Source organism: Hemibagrus wyckioides, linkage group LG06 (genome assembly GCF_019097595.1).
Source record: "Hemibagrus wyckioides isolate EC202008001 linkage group LG06, SWU_Hwy_1.0, whole genome shotgun sequence".
Lineage (NCBI taxonomy): Eukaryota > Metazoa > Chordata > Actinopteri > Siluriformes > Bagridae > Hemibagrus > Hemibagrus wyckioides.
The window spans coordinates 4,155,837-4,172,072 of record NC_080715.1 but is presented as its reverse complement, the minus strand read 5'-3'; the positions used below and the strand labels follow the sequence as shown (position 1 = coordinate 4,172,072).

Here is a 16,236-nt window from a genome sequence, read left to right as displayed (position 1 = left end):
TTATGTAGTTCTGTGTTGTGTTATGTAGTTCTGTATTGTGTTATGTAGTTCTGTGTTGTGTTATGTAGTTCTGTATTGTGTTATGTAGTTCTGTATTGTGTTATGTAGTTCTGTATTGTGTTATGTAGCTCTGTGTTGTGTTATGTAGTTCTGTATTGTGTTATGTAGTTCTGTGTTGTGTTATGTAGTTCTGTATTGTGTTATGTAGTTCTGTGTTGTGTTATGTAGTTCTGTGTTGTGTTATGTAGTTCTATGTTGTGTTATGTAGTTCTGTGTTGTGTTATGTAGCTCTGTATTGTGTTATGTAGTTCTGTGTTGTGTTATGTAGTTCTGTATTGTGTTATGTAGTTCTGTGTTGTGTTATGTAGTTCTGTGTTGTGTTATGTAGTTCTATGTTGTGTTATGTAGTTCTGTGTTGTGTTATGTAGTTCTGTGTTGTGTTATGTAGCTCTGTATTGTGTTATGTAGCTCTGTGTTGTGTTATGTAGTTCTGTATTGTGTTATGTAGTTCTGTATTGTGTTATGTAGTTCTGTGTTGTGTTATGTAGTTCTGTGTTGTGTTATGTAGTTCTGTATTGTGTTATGTAGTTCTGTATTGTGTTATGTAGTTCTGTGTTGTGTTATGTAGTTCTGTGTTGTGTTATGTAGTTCTGTATTGTGTTATGTAGTTCTGTATTGTGTTATGTAGCTCTGTGTTGTTATGTAGTTCTGTATTGTGTTATGTAGTTCTGTGTTGTGTTATGTAGCTCTGTGTTGTTATGTAGTTCTGTATTGTGTTATGTAGTTCTGTGTTGTGTTATGTAGTTCTGTATTGTGTTATGTAGTTCTGTATTGTGTTATGTAGTTCTGTATTGTGTAATGTAGTTCTGTATTGTGTTATGTAGTTCTGTGTTGTGTTATGTAGTTCTGTGTTGTGTTATGTAGTTCTGTGTTGTGTTATGTAGTTCTGTATTGTGTTATGTAGTTCTATGTTGTTTTATGTAGTTCTGTGTTGTGTTATGTAGTTCTGTGTTGTGTTATGTAGTTCTGTATTGTGTTATGTAGTTCTATGTTGTTTTATGTAGTTCTGTGTTGTGTTATGTAGTTCTGTGTTGTGTTATGTAGTTCTGTATTGTGTTATGTAGTTCTATGTTGTTTTATGTAGTTCTATGTTGTGTTATGTAGTTCTGTGTTGTGTTATGTAGTTCTGTATTGTGTTATGTAGTTCTGTGTTGTGTTATGTAGTTCTGTATTGTGTTATGTAGTTCTATGTTGTGTTATGTAGTTCTGTATTGTGTTATGTAGTTCTATGTTGTGTTATGTAGTTCTGTGTTGTGTTATGTAGTTCTGTGTTGTGTTATGTAGTTCTGTATTGTGTTATGTAGTTCTATGTTGTTTTATGTAGTTCTGTGTTGTGTTATGTAGTTCTGTATTGTGTTATGTAGTTCTGTGTTGTGTTATGTAGTTCTGTATTGTGTTATGTAGTTCTATGTTGTGTTATGTAGTTCTGTATTGTGTTATGTAGTTCTATGTTGTTTTATGTAGTTCTGTGTTGTGTTATGTAGTTCTGTATTGTGTTATGTAGTTCTGTGTTGTGTTATGTAGTTCTGTATTGTGTTATGTAGTTCTGTATTGTGTTATGTAGTTCTGTATTGTGTTATGTAGTTCTGTATTGTGTTATGTAGCTCTGTGTTGTGTTATGTAGTTCTGTATTGTGTTATGTAGTTCTGTGTTGTGTTATGTAGTTCTGTGTTGTGTTATGTAGTTCTGTGTTGTGTTATGTAGTTCTGTGTTGTGTTATGTAGTTCTATGTTGTGTTATGTAGTTCTGTGTTGTGTTATGTAGTTCTGTATTGTGTTATGTAGTTCTATGTTGTGTTATGTAGTTCTGTATTGTGTTATGTAGTTCTGTATTGTGTTATGTAGTTCTGTGTTGTGTTAAGTAGTTCTGTATTGTGTTATGTAGTTCTATGTTGTGTTATGTAGTTCTATGTTGTGTTATGTAGTTCTGTATTGTGTTATGTAGTTCTGTGTTGTGTTATGTAGTTCTATGTTGTGTTATGTAGTTCTGTATTGTGTTATGTAGTTCTGTGTTGTGTTATGTAGTTCTGTGTTGTGTTATGTAGTTCTGTATTGTGTTATGTAGTTCTGTATTGTGTTATGTAGTTCTGTGTTGTGTTATGTAGTTCTGTGTTGTGTTATGTAGTTCTGTATTGTGTTATGTAGTTCTGTATTGTGTTATGTAGTTCTGTATTGTGTTATGTAGTTCTGTGTTGTGTTATGTAGTTCTGTGTTGTGTTATGTAGTTCTGTGTTGTGTTATGTAGTTCTGTATTGTGTTATGTAGTTCTGTGTTGTGTTATGTAGTTCTGTATTGTGTTATGTAGTTCTGTATTGTGTTATGTAGTTCTGTATTGTGTTATGTAGTTCTGTATTGTGTTATGTAGTTCTGTGTTGTGTTATGTAGTTCTGTGTTGTGTTATGTAGTTCTGTGTTGTGTTATGTAGTTCTGTATTGTGTTATGTAGTTCTATGTTGTGTTATGTAGTTCTGTGTTGTGTTATGTAGTTCTATGTTGTGTTATGTAGTTCTGTATTGTGTTATGTAGTTCTATGTTGTGTTATGTAGTTCTGTATTGTGTTATGTAGTTCTGTATTGTGCTATGTAGTTCTGTATTGTGTTATGTAGTTCTATGTTGTGTTATGTAGTTCTATGTTGTGTTATGTAGTTCTGTGTTGTGTTATGTAGTTCTGTATTGTGTTATGTAGCTCTGTGTTGTGTTATGTAGTTCTGTATTGTGTTATGTAGTTCTGTGTTGTGTTATGTAGTTCTGTGTTGTGTTATGTAGTTCTGTATTGTGTTATGTAGTTCTGTGTTGTGTTATGTAGTTCTGTGTTGTGTTATGTAGTTCTGTATTGTGTTATGTAGTTCTGTGTTGTGTTATGTAGTTCTGTGTTGTGTTATGTAGTTCTGTATTGTGTTATGTAGTTCTGTGTTGTGTTATGTAGTTCTGTATTGTGTTATGTAGTTCTATGTTGTGTTATGTAGTTCTGTATTGTGTTATGTAGTTCTATGTTGTGTTATGTAGTTCTGTATTGTGTTATGTAGTTCTATGTTGTGTTATGTAGTTCTGTGTTGTGTTATGTAGTTCTGTATTGTGTTATGTAGTTCTGTATTGTGTTATGTAGTTCTGTATTGTGTTATGTAGTTCTGTATTGTGTTATGTAGTTCTGTATTGTGTTATGTAGTTCTGTATTGTGTTATGTAGTTCTGTGTTGTGTTATGTAGTTCTGTATTGTGTTATGTAGTTCTGTGTTGTGTTATGTAGTTCTGTGTTGTGTTATGTAGTTCTATGTTGTGTTATGTAGTTCTGTGTTGTGTTATGTAGCTCTGTATTGTGTTATGTAGTTCTGTGTTGTGTTATGTAGTTCTGTATTGTGTTATGTAGTTCTGTGTTGTGTTATGTAGTTCTGTGTTGTGTTATGTAGTTCTATGTTGTGTTATGTAGTTCTGTGTTGTGTTATGTAGTTCTATGTTGTGTTATGTAGCTCTGTATTGTGTTATGTAGCTCTGTGTTGTGTTATGTAGTTCTGTATTGTGTTATGTAGTTCTGTATTGTGTTATGTAGTTCTGTGTTGTGTTATGTAGTTCTGTGTTGTGTTATGTAGTTCTGTATTGTGTTATGTAGTTCTGTGTTGTGTTATGTAGTTCTGTGTTGTGTTATGTAGTTCTGTATTGTGTTATGTAGTTCTGTATTGTGTTATGTAGCTCTGTGTTGTTATGTAGTTCTGTATTGTGTTATGTAGTTCTGTGTTGTGTTATGTAGTTCTGTGTTGTGTTATGTAGTTCTGTGTTGTGTTATGTAGTTCTGTATTGTGTTATGTAGTTCTGTATTGTGTAATGTAGTTCTGTGTTGTGTTATGTAGTTCTGTATTGTGTTATGTAGTTCTGTGTTGTGTTATGTAGTTCTGTATTGTGTTATGTAGTTCTGTATTGTGTTATGTAGTTCTATGTTGTGTTATGTAGTTCTGTGTTGTGTTATGTAGTTCTGTATTGTGTTATGTAGTTCTATGTTGTGTTATGTAGTTCTGTGTTGTGTTATGTAGTTCTGTGTTGTGTTATGTAGTTCTGTATTGTGTTATGTAGTTCTATGTTGTGTTATGTAGTTCTGTGTTGTGTTATGTAGTTCTGTGTTGTGTTATGTAGTTCTGTATTGTGTTATGTAGTTCTATGTTGTGTTATGTAGTTCTATGTTGTGTTATGTAGTTCTGTGTTGTGTTATGTAGTTCTGTATTGTGTTATGTAGTTCTATGTTGTGTTATGTAGTTCTGTGTTGTGTTATGTAGTTCTGTATTGTGTTATGTAGTTCTGTATTGTGTTATGTAGTTCTATGTTGTGTTATGTAGTTCTGTGTTGTGTTATGTAGTTCTGTGTTGTGTTATGTAGTTCTGTATTGTGTTATGTAGTTCTATGTTGTGTTATGTAGTTCTGTGTTGTGTTATGTAGTTCTGTGTTGTGTTATGTAGTTCTGTATTGTGTTATGTAGTTCTGTGTTGTGTTATGTAGTTCTGTGTTGTGTTATGTAGTTCTATGTTGTGTTATGTAGTTCTGTGTTGTGTTATGTAGTTCTGTATTGTGTTATGTAGTTCTATGTTGTGTTATGTAGTTCTATGTTGTGTTATGTAGTTCTGTATTGTGTTATGTAGTTCTATGTTGTGTTATGTAGTTCTGTATTGTGTTATGTAGTTCTATGTTGTGTTATGTAGTTCTGTGTTGTGTTATGTAGTTCTGTGTTGTGTTATGTAGTTCTGTATTGTGTTATGTAGTTCTGTGTTGTGTTATGTAGTTCTGTGTTGTGTTATGTAGTTCTGTATTGTGTTATGTAGTTCTGTATTGTGTTATGTAGCTCTGTGTTGTTATGTAGTTCTATGTTGTGTTATGTAGTTCTATGTTGTGTTATGTAGCTCTATGTTGTGTTATGTAGTTCTGTGTTGTGTTATGTAGTTCTGTATTGTGTTATGTAGTTCTGTATTGTGTTATGTAGTTCTGTATTGTGTTATGTAGTTCTATGTTGTGTTATGTAGTTCTGTGTTGTGTTATGTAGTTCTGTATTGTGTTATGTAGTTCTATGTTGTGTTATGTAGTTCTATGTTGTGTTATGTAGCTCTATGTTGTGTTATGTAGTTCTGTGTTGTGTTATGTAGTTCTGTATTGTGTTATGTAGTTCTGTGTTGTGTTATGTAGTTCTATGTTGTGTTATGTAGTTCTGTGTTGTGTTATGTAGTTCTGTGTTGTGTTATGTAGTTCTATATTGTGTAATGTAGTTCTGTGTTGTGTTATGTAGCTCTATGTTGTGTTATGTAGCTCTGTATTGTGTTATGTAGCTCTGTGTTGTGTTATGTAGTTCTGTATTGTTTTATGTAGTTCTATGTTTTGTTATGTAGCTCTGTGTTGTGTCATGTAGCTCTGTGTTGTGTTATGTAGCTCTATGTTGTGTTATGTAGCTCTGTATTGTGTAATGTAGCTCTGTGTTGTGTTATGTAGCTCTATGTTGTGTTAAGTAGTTCTGTATTGTGTTATGTAGTTCTATGTTGTGTTATGTAGTTCTATGTTGTGTTATGTAGTTCTGTATTGTGTTATGTAGTTCTGTATTGTGTTATGTAGTTCTGTATTGTGTTATTTAGTTCTGTATTGTGTTATGTAGTTCTGTATTGTGTTATGTAGTTCTGTGTTGTGTTATGTAGCTCTGTATTGTGTTATGTAGCTCTGTGTTGTGTTATGTAGCTCTGTGTTGTGTTATGTAGTTCTGTGTTCTGTTATGTAGTTCTGTATTGTGTTATGTAGTTCTGTATTGTGTTATGTAGCTCTGTGTTCTGTTATGTAGTTCTGTGTTGTGTTATGTAGTTCTGTATTGTGTTATGTAGTTCTGTATTGTGTTATGTAGTTCTGTATTGTGTTATGTAGCTCTGTGTTGTGTCATGTAGCTCTGTGTTGTGTCATGTAGCTCTATGTTGTGTTATGTAGCTCTATGTTGTGTTATGTAGTTCTGTGTTGTGTTATGTAGTTCTGTATTGTGTTATGTAGTTCTGTGTTGTGTTATGTAGTTCTGTATTGTGTTATGTAGTTCTGTGTTGTGTTATGTAGTTCTGTGTTGTGTTATGTAGTTCTGTATTGTGTTATGTAGCTCTATGTTGTGTTATGTAGCTCTGTGTTGTGTTATGTATCTCTGTGTTGTGTTATGTAGCTCTATGTTGTGTTATGTAGTTCTGTATTGTGTAATGTAGCTCTGTGTTGTGTTATGTAGCTCTGTATTGTGTAATGTAGCTCTGTGTTGTGTTATGTAGCTCTGTGTTGTGTTATGTAGCTCTATGTTGTGTTATGTAGTTCTATGTTGTGTTATGTAGCTCTGTATTGTGTCATGTAGCTCTGTGTTGTGTCATGTAGCTCTGTGTTGTGTCATGTAGCTCTGTGTTGTGTTATGTAGTTCTATGTTGTGTTATGTAGTTCTGTATTGTGTTATGTAGTTCTATGTTGTGTAATGTAGCTCTGTGTTGTGTTATGTAGCTCTATGTTGTGTTATCTAGCTCTATATTATGTTATGTAGCTCTGTGTTGTGTTATGTAGCTCTATGTTGTGTTATGTAGTTCTGTGTTGTGTTATGTAGCTCTGTGTTGTGTTATGTAGCTCTGTATTGTGTAATGTAGCTCTGTGTTGTGTTATGTAGCTCTGTATTGTGTAATGTAGCTCTGTGTTGTGTTATGTAGCTCTGTATTGTGTAATGTAGCTCTGTGTTGTGTTATGTAGCTCTGTGTTGTGTTATGTAGCTCTATGTTGTGTTATGTAGTTCTATGTTGTGTTATGTAGCTCTGTATTGTGTAATGTAGCTCTGTGTTGTGTTATGTAGCTCTGTGTTGTGTTATGTAGCTCTATGTTGTGTTATGTAGTTCTATGTTGTGTTATGTAGCTCTGTGTTGTGTTATGTAGCTCTGTATTGTGTTATGTAGCTCTATGTTGTGTTATGTAGTTCTGTATTGTGTAATGTAGCTCTGTGTTGTGTTATGTAGTTCTATGTTGTGTTATGTAGCTCTGTATTGTGTAATGTAGCTCTGTGTTGTGTTATGTAGCTCTGTATTGTGTAATGTAGCTCTGTGTTGTGTTATGTAGCTCTGTGTTGTGTTATGTAGCTCTGTGTTGTGTTATGTAGTTCTGTGTTGTGTTATGTAGCTCTATGTTGTGTTATGTAGCTCTGTGTTGTGTTATGTAGCTCTGTGTTGTGTTATGTAGCTCTGTGTTGTGTTATGTAGCTCTATGTTGTGTTATGTAGCTCTGTGTTGTGTTATGTAGCTCTGTGTTGTGTTATGTAGCTCTATGTTGTGTTATGTAGTTCTATGTTGTGTTATGTAGCTCTGTATTGTGTAATGTAGCTCTGTGTTGTGTTATGTAGCTCTGTATTGTGTAATGTAGCTCTGTGTTGTGTTATGTAGCTCTGTGTTGTGTTATGTAGCTCTGTGTTGTGTTATGTAGCTCTATGTTGTGTTATGTAGTTCTATGTTGTGTTATGTAGTTCTGTATTGTGTTATGTAGCTCTGTATTGTGTAATGTAGCTCTGTGTTGTGTTATGTAGCTCTGTGTTGTGTTATGTAGCTCTATGTTGTGTTATGTAGTTCTATGTTGTGTTATGTAGTTCTGTATTGTGTTATGTAGCTCTGTATTGTGTAATGTAGCTCTGTATTGTGTAATGTAGCTCTGTGTTGTGTTATGTAGCTCTGTGTTGTGTTATGTAGCTCTGTGTTGTGTTATGTAGCTCTGTGTTGTGTTATGTAGTTCTATGTTGTGTTATGTAGTTCTATGTTGTGTTATGTAGCTCTGTATTGTGTAATGTAGCTCTGTGTTGTTATGTAGCTCTGTATTGTGTAATGTAGCTCTGTGTTGTGTTATGTAGCTCTGTGTTGTGTTATCTAGCTCTATATTATGTTATGTAGCTCTATGATGTTTCTCTGCAGTGCGTACCTTTTGGTGTTAAGATTGCAGAAAGCGTAGCTGATAGTGAACTGATGCTGAAGATTGTTGGTGTGTCCTGCTCACACATCAGCACCCATGAAAGTCCAAGCAACATGTTAGAAACTCTGATCATCTCTCTGTTGTGTTTCTGGAGCACTGATTTCTCGTCCTTCCTGGAGCATCTCCAAGATGGCCTCCATACTCTATTCTGGAAGTATGATGGTGTTATTTAGCACACCGTAGCGTAAACACGATCTTTTCCCATCAGCCCTTCCTTTTATAAGCAGTACTATAAACACCATAAAGCAGCTCCATCTGTAACTATGGCTAGGTCATTTCTTTCCACCCTGGTGTGATTAAAAACAGCCCGAGTGGGCAGGGGGAAAAAAAAAAAGCCAGTCTGGTAGCCCTGACAACCCTATCCGAGGGCGGTGACGTCACATGGTGGTATCAAGGCCGTGTGTGCGACACTGTGGGCGTCTTGCCACCCATACGTCTGCGTGGGGTTCAGACCCGGGCAGCTTTCATGCAGCAGCACAATGAAAACGAAGGAAAATGCAAGTGGTGCACGTGCTGAGTCATTTCAGGGCTTTCGAAATGTGTTGATATGACGTGATGATGGGTGAAGACGCCACCACAACCACCCCCCCAATACACACACACACACACTGGGTGCTCCCAAGTCAGCAATCTAATCTAATTAGACCCAACGAAATTTAAAAAAGGTTAAAAAACACACAGATGTTCATTCTGGGCGAAGCAGCAGTGTTGTTTGCAGTGTGAAACTCTCTGGACTTTCTGTGGTTTTTATTCTCTAGCTGTATGCACAACTCATCATCATGGTTTCTGGCACGTATGCATGCACATGGCTGTCAGAATGCAGCCTCGGTGCACTCGGAGGAAGCGCAGAGGCCTGTGAAGAGGCCTACACCTTCCTAGAAATCACTCGCAGGTAAAACCAAAGTCACTGAGAGTCACTGATATGATAATAGCGCACTCACAGGTTTATTTCCGCAGCAGCTGACTTTCAATTCTGAGAATCTCTTATCGGCTCCAGGGCTTTCCTGTAAGCTCCTACATCCTGTACACTCCGCACTTCCGCTCCGTTTTATTTCTAATGTGTAAAATACATCAGAAAATCACCACAGGGTTCCAGGACCAACTTGGGACAGAGGTGCGCCGTGACCCTGATGAAGCGCTGAAGATGAATAAATGAATTTGTTTTGCTACAAATTCAGTTCAATTCACATACGATGCTAAAAGAAACCCTGCAGGGGGTCTATGTAGAGCCACAGCTTTAAAGAAAGCTTTATGACCAAAAATATGTATTTTGTGTGTGTGTGTGTGTGTGTGTGTAGTTGTCTTTGCTCTTGCTCAGTTTTATTGTATTGAAATCATTTTTTGCATTGAGTTTATTGCATTTTTTGTTGCTTCTGTCCCTAGCTCTGTGTTGCTTCTGTCCCTAGCTCTGTGTTGCTTCTGTCCCTAGCTCTGTGTTGCTTCTGTCCCTAGCTCTGTGTTGCTTCTGTCCCTAGCTCTGTGTTGCTTCTGTCCCTAGCTCTGTGTTGCTTCTGTTCTGTAGTTCTACATTGTTGTCTTTTGTCCTGGAGGAACGTTGTTTCAATTCACTATGTACTGCGTCGGCTAAATGTGGTTGAAATGACAATAAAAGCTTCTTGACTTGAAGTAGCTCAAATGCTCTGGGTTGTTGACTGGAAGATCAGAGTTCAATCCCTAGCACCACCATGACGCCACCATTGGGCCCTTGAGCAAGGCCCTCAACCCCTCCTTGCTCCAGGTGGTGCTGTATCATGGCTGACCCTGTGCTCTGACCCCAAACCTACAAGGATGGGATAAGCGAAGGAAGAATTTCACTGTGCAGTGCTGTATATGTGACAAATAAAGGCTACTTAAACTGATTCTGACTGAATAAACGAATAACCCCACATAAGGAGAAGCTTTTCACAGCCTGTAGAGACTCCTGTAGACTTCTTTCGATCGATTTCTTAAAAAAGAAACTTCTCTACAGAACCTTATGACCAAATACGAGAGAACGCTTTAAAGTTTTAATATGAGAAGAGGTTTATTGAGAGTTTATTTAACGCGTTTATCGTGTATAATGTTTAGAACTTCTCCTCAGTACAGAGTCACACTCAACCTCCTAGATATTCATTTAAAGTGAATAAAGCTGTATTATACCTATACTATATCACGTTTTCCTAATTATCTTTGTGTTTCTTGTAAATGTCGAAGGTTATAAATAAATAAATAAATAAATTGTAATCATTGTTGAAGTGCTGTGTAAGAGGAATAAAACATCTCGTGTTGTCAGTCAGTGATTGTCGTTGTTGAATGGAATGTTCCATTTTGGGTCTGTTTTCAAAATATCTGATGCAACTTGCAGCCTTTTTGTTTGTTTGTTTTTTGTTGTTACTAGAATTGGTGTTTTGTGTGAGGTTGTTTTTTGTGTTTTTTAGTGTGTTTTTTTTTTTTACTTTTTTTTAACTTTATTTTTGTGTTTTTTAGTGTTTTTTTTTTTTTTTTTTTACTTTTTTTTACTTCACTTTTTTTTAACTTTATTTTTGTGTTTTGAGTTTTTTTGGTTTGCTTGAATTTTTTACTTGTTTTTTTTACTTGAATTTGTTACTCAAATTGTTTGTTTACTTGAATTGGTGGTTTGTGGGGGTTTTGTGTTATTTTAATAAATAATATAAATAATATATATATATAATTAAAATAAAAAACGAAGTGTCCAACATTAAATACTTTTTTTTATTTGTTTATTTTGGAAAACTAATCACCACCTTCTGACCAATCAGAATGCAGAATTCAACTCATTTGACTCAGTGATTTTTCCACATCATCGTCATCAGATTTGATTTGATTTGGTTTGGTTTGTAAAGCGGTTTTATCACTGAACATCGTATCTAAGCAGCATTACAGAAATCTAAACATTCAGGATAGAAAAGTCTTGAGTTTAATCTAGAGTTATTAAAGTACAGAAAAACCTGTAGTGAATGACCCGGGGTTCAGCTATCTGACCTTACTGAACAATCACACACCTCCTACAATGTGTTCTAACATGGATCAGAGAGTGTGTGTGTGTTCAGTGTGTGTGTGTTCAGTGTGTGTGTTCAGTGTGTGTGTTTAGAGTGTGTGTGTGTTTAGTGTGTGTGTGTTCAGTGTGTGTGTGTTCAGTGTGTGTGTTCAGTGTGTGTGTTTAGAGTGTGTGTGTGTTTAGTGTGTGTGTGTTTAGTGTGTGTGTGTTCAGTGTGTGTGTGTTCAGTGTGTGTGTGTTCAGTGTGTGTGTTTAGAGTGTGTGTGTTCAGTGTGTGTGTTCATTGTGTGTGTGTGTGTGTGTTTAGAGTGTGTGTGTTCAGTGTGTGTGTTCAGCAGTATATTTTTGAATGGTCATTATTTCATTTCCAGATCCAGGATTCCTCCCTGTTATTCTGTGTGTGTTCAGAGTGTGTGTGTTGTGTTCAGTGTGTGTGTTTAGAGTGTGTGTGTTCAGTGGGTGTGTTTAGTGTGTGTGTGTTCAGTGTGTAAGTTTAGAGTGTGTGTGTTCAGTGTGTGTGTGTGTGTGTGTGTTCAATGTGTGTGTTTAGAGTGTGTGTGTTCAGTGTGTGTGTGTGTGTGTTCAGTGTGTGTGTTCAGAGTGTGTGTGTGTTCAGTGTGTGTGTGTTGTGTTCAGTGTGTGTGTTCAGAGTGTGTGTGTTGTGTTCAGAGTGTGTGTGTGTGTTGTGTGTGTGTGTTGTGTTCAGTGTGTGTGTTCAGAGTGTGTGTGTTGTGTTCAGTGTGTGTGTTCAGAGTGTGTGTGTGTGTTCAGAGTGTGTGTGTGTGTTCAGTGTGTGTGTGTTGTGTTCAGTGTGTGTATTCAGAGTGTGTGTGTTGTGTTCAGTGTGTGTGTTCAGAGTGTGTGTGTGTGTTCAGTGTGTGTGTGTTGTGTTCAGTGTGTGTGTTCAGAGTGTGTGTGTTGTGTTCAGTGTGTGTGTTTAGAGTGTGTGTGTTCAGTGGGTGTGTTTAGTGTGTGTGTGTTCAGTGTGTAAGTTTAGAGTGTGTGTGTTCAGTGTGTGTGTGTGTGTGTTCAATGTGTGTGTTTAGAGTGTGTGTGTTCAGTGTGTGTGTGTGTGTGTGTTCAGAGTGTGTGTGTGTTCAGTGTGTGTGTTCAGAGTGTGTGTGTGTGTGTGTTCAATGTGTGTTCAGCAGTATATTTTTGAATGGTCATTATTTCATTTCCAGATCCAGGATTCCTCCCTGTTATTCTGTGTGTGTTCAGTGTGTGTGTGTTGTGTTCAGTGTGTGTGTTCAGAGTGTGTGTGTTGTGTTCAGTGTGTGTGTTCAGAGTGTGTGTGTTGTGTTCAGTGTGTGTGTTTAGAGTGTGTGTGTTCAGTGGGTGTGTTTAGTGTGTGTGTGTTCAGTGTGTAAGTTTAGAGTGTGTGTGTTCAGTGTGTGTGTGTGTGTGTGTGTGTGTGTGTGTTCAATGTGTGTGTTTAGAGTGTGTGTGTTCAGTGTGTGTGTGTGTGTTCAGTGTGTGTGTTCAGAGTGTGTGTGTTGTGTTCAGTGTGTGTGTTCAGTGTGTGTGTGTTGTGTTCAGTGTGTGTGTTCAGAGTGTGTGTGTTGTGTTCAGTGTGTGTGTTCAGAGTGTGTGTGTGTGTACAGAGTGTGTGTGTGTGTTCAGTGTGTGTGTGTTGTGTTCAGTGTGTGTGTGTTGTGTTCAGTGTGTGTGTTCAGAGTGTGTGTGTGTGTTCAGTGTGTGTGTGTTGTGTTCAGTGTGTGTGTTCAGAGTGTGTGTGTTGTGTTCAGTGTGTGTGTTCAGTGTGTGTGTGTGTTCAGAGTGTGTGTGTGTGTTCAGTGTGTGTGTGTTGTGTTCAGTGTGTGTGTTCAGAGTGTGTGTGTGTGTTCAGAGTGTGTGTGTGTGTTCAGTGTGTGTGTGTTGTGTTCAGTGTGTGTATTCAGAGTGTGTGTGTTGTGTTCAGTGTGTGTGTTCAGAGTGTGTGTGTGTGTTCAGTGTGTGTGTGTTGTGTTCAGTGTGTGTGTTCAGAGTGTGTGTGTTGTGTTCAGTGTGTGTGTTTAGAGTGTGTGTGTTCAGTGGGTGTGTTTAGTGTGTGTCTGTTCAGTGTGTAAGTTTAGAGTGTGTGTATGTTCAGTGTGTGTGTGTGTTCAGAGTGTGTGTGTGTTCAGTGTGTGTGTTCAGAGTGTGTGTGTGTTCAGTGTGTAAGTTTAGAGTGTGTGTGTTCAGTGTGTGTGTGTGTGTGTTCAGAGTGTGTGTGTGTTCAGTGTGTGTGTTCAGAGTGTGTGTGTGTTCAGTGTGTAAGTTTAGAGTGTGTGTGTTCAGTGTGTGTGTGTGTGTTCAATGTGTGTGTTTAGAGTGTGTGTGTTCAGAGTGTGTGTGTGTTCAGTGTGTGTGTTCAGAGTGTGTGTGTGTTCAGTGTGTAAGTTTAGAGTGTGTGTGTTCAGTGTGTGTGTGTGTGTTCAATGTGTGTGTTTAGAGTGTGTGTGTTCAGAGTGTGTGTGTGTTCAGTGTGTGTGTTCAGAGTGTGTGTGTGTTCAGTGTGTGTGTGTGTGTGTGTTCAGTGTGTGTGTGTGTGTGTGTGTGTGTTCAGTGTGTGTGTTCAGCAGTATATTTTTGAATGGTCATTATTTCATTTCCATATCCAGGATTCCTCCCTGTTATTCTGTGTGTGTTGTGTTCAGTGTGTGTGTTTAGTGTGTGTGTGTGTTCAGTGTGTAAGTTTAGAGTGTGTGTGTTCAGTGTGTGTGTGTTCAATGTGTGTGTTTAGAGTGTGTGTGTTCAGTGTGTGTGTGTGTGTGTTCAGTGTGTGTGTGTGTTCAGTGTGTGTGTTCAGAGTGTGTGTGTGTTCAGTGTGTAAGTTTAGAGTGTGTGTGTTCAGTGTGTGTGTGTGTGTTCAATGTGTGTGTTTAGAGTGTGTGTGTTCAGTGTGTGTGTGTGTGTGTGTGTTCAGAGTGTGTGTGTGTTCAGTGTGTGTGTTCAGAGTGTGTGTGTGTTCAGTGTGTAAGTTTAGAGTGTGTGTGTTCAGTGTGTGTGTGTGTGTGTGTGTGTTCAGTGTGTGTGTTCAGTGTGTGTGTTCAGCAGTATATTTTTGAATGGTCATTATTTCATTTCCAGATCCAGGATTCCTCCCTGTTATTCTGTGTGTGTTGAGCAGAGTGTGTGTGTTGAGCAGAGTGTGTGTGTTGAGCAGAGTGTGTGTGTTCAGTGTGTGTTTAGTGTGTGTGTGTTCAGTGTGTAAGTTTAGAGTGTGTGTGTTCAGTGTGTGTGTGTGTGTGTGTGTGTGTTCAATGTGTGTGTTTAGAGTGTGTGTGTTCAGTGTGTGTGTGTGTGTTCAGTGTGTGTGTTCAGAGTGTGTGTGTTGTGTTCAGTGTGTATGTTCAGAGTGTGTGTGTGTGTTCAGTGTGTGTGTGTTGTTTTCAGTGTGTTTGTTCAGAGTGTGTGTGTTGTGTTCAGTGTGTGTGTTCAGAGTGTGTGTGTGTGTTCAGAGTGTGTGTGTGTGTGTTCAGTGTGTGTGTGTTGTGTTCAGTGTGTGTGTTCAGAGTGTGTGTGTGTGTTCAGAGTGTGTGTGTGTTGTGTTCAGTGTGTGTATTCAGAGTGTGTGTGTTGTGTTCAGTGTGTGTGTTCAGAGTGTGTGTGTGTGTTCAGTGTGTGTGTGTTGTGTTCAGTGTGTGTGTTCAGAGTGTGTGTGTGTGTTCAGTGTGTGTGTGTTGTGTTCAGTGTGTGTGTTCAGAGTGTGTGTGTTGTGTTCAGTGTGTGTGTTTAGAGTGTGTGTGTTCAGTGGGTGTGTTTAGTGTGTGTGTGTGTTCAGTGTGTAAGTTTAGAGTGTGTGTGTTCAGTGTGTGTGTGTGTGTGTTCAGAGTGTGTGTGTGTTCAGTGTGTGTGTTCAGAGTGTGTGTGTGTTCAGTGTGTAAGTTTAGAGTGTGTGTGTTCAGTGTGTGTGTGTGTGTTCAATGTGTGTGTTTAGAGTGTGTGTGTTCAGTGTGTGTGTGTGTGTGTTCAGAGTGTGTGTGTGTTCAGTGTGTGTGTTCAGAGTGTGTGTGTGTTCAGTGTGTAAGTTTAGAGTGTGTGTGTTCAGTGTGTGTGTGTGTGTGTTCAGAGTGTGTGTGTGTTCAGTGTGTGTGTTCAGAGTGTGTGTGTGTTCAGTGTGTGTGTGTGTGTGTGTTCAGTGTGTGTGTGTGTGTGTGTGTTCAGTGTGTGTGTGTGTGTGTGTGTGTTCAGTGTGTGTGTGTGTGTGTGTTCAGTGTGTGTGTGTGTGTGTGTGTTCAGTGTGTGTGTGTGTGTTCAGTGTGTGTGTGTGTGTGTTCAGTGTGTGTGTTCAGCAGTATATTTTTGAATGGTCATTATTTCATTTCCATATCCAGGATTCCTCCCTGTTATTCTGTGTGTGTTCAGAGTGTGTGTGTTGTGTTCAGTGTGTGTGTTGTGTTCAGTGTGTGTGTTTAGAGTGTGTGTGTTGTGTTCAGTGGGTGTGTGTAGAGTGTGTGTGTGTTCAGAGTGTGTGTTGTGTTCAGTGTGTGTGTTCAGAGTGTGTTGTGTTCAGTGTGTGTGTTCAGAGTGTGTGTGTTGTGTTCAGTGTGTGTGTGTTCAGAGTGTGTGTGTTGTGTTCAGTGTGTGTGTTTAGAGTGTGTGTGTGTTCAGAGTGTGTGTGTGTTGTGTTCAGTGTGTGTGTTTAGAGTGTGTGTGTGTTCAGAGTGTGTGTGTGTTCAGAGTGTGTGTTGTGTTCAGTGTGTGTGTTCAGAGTGTGTGTGTGTTCAGAGTGTGTGTGTTGTGTTCAGTGTGTGTGTGTTGTGTTCAGTGTGTGTGTTTAGAGTGTGTGTGTGTTCAGAGTGTGTGTTCAGAGTGTGTGTGTTGTGTTCAGTGTGTGTGTTCAGAGTGTGTGTGTTGTGTTCAGTGTGTGTGTTTAGAGTGTGTGTGTGTTCAGAGTGTGTGTGTGTTGTGTTCAGTGTGTGTGTTTAGAGTGTGTGTGTGTTCAGAGTGTGTGTGTGTTGTGTTCAGTGGGTGTGTTTAGAGTGTGTGTGTGTTCAGAGTGTGTGTGTAGAGTGTGTGTGTGTTCAGAGTGTGTGTGTTGTGTTCAGTGTGTGTGTGTGTTCAGAGTGTGTGTTGTGTTCAGTGTGTGTGTTCAGAGTGTGTGTGTTGTGTTCAGTGTGTGTGTTCAGAGTGTGTGTTGTGTTCAGTGTGTGTTCAGAGTGTGTGTGTTGTGTTCAGTGTGTGTGTGTGTGTTCAGAGTGTGTGTTGTGTTCAGT

The 16,236-nt window shown here is 38.1% G+C and overlaps 1 long non-coding RNA gene across 1 annotated transcript in view; it reads right to left on the bottom strand.

The window, feature by feature from the left end:
* LOC131355048 (uncharacterized) overlaps window positions 1-8,343 on the bottom strand; it is a 15,244-nt gene extending 6,901 nt beyond the window's left edge. The window contains exon 1 of the long non-coding RNA XR_009204816.1: window positions 7,987-8,343. This is a non-coding gene — a long non-coding RNA (uncharacterized LOC131355048). The remainder of the gene's footprint in view (window positions 1-7,986) is intronic.
* Between the last annotated feature and the right edge of the window lie 7,893 nt (window positions 8,344-16,236).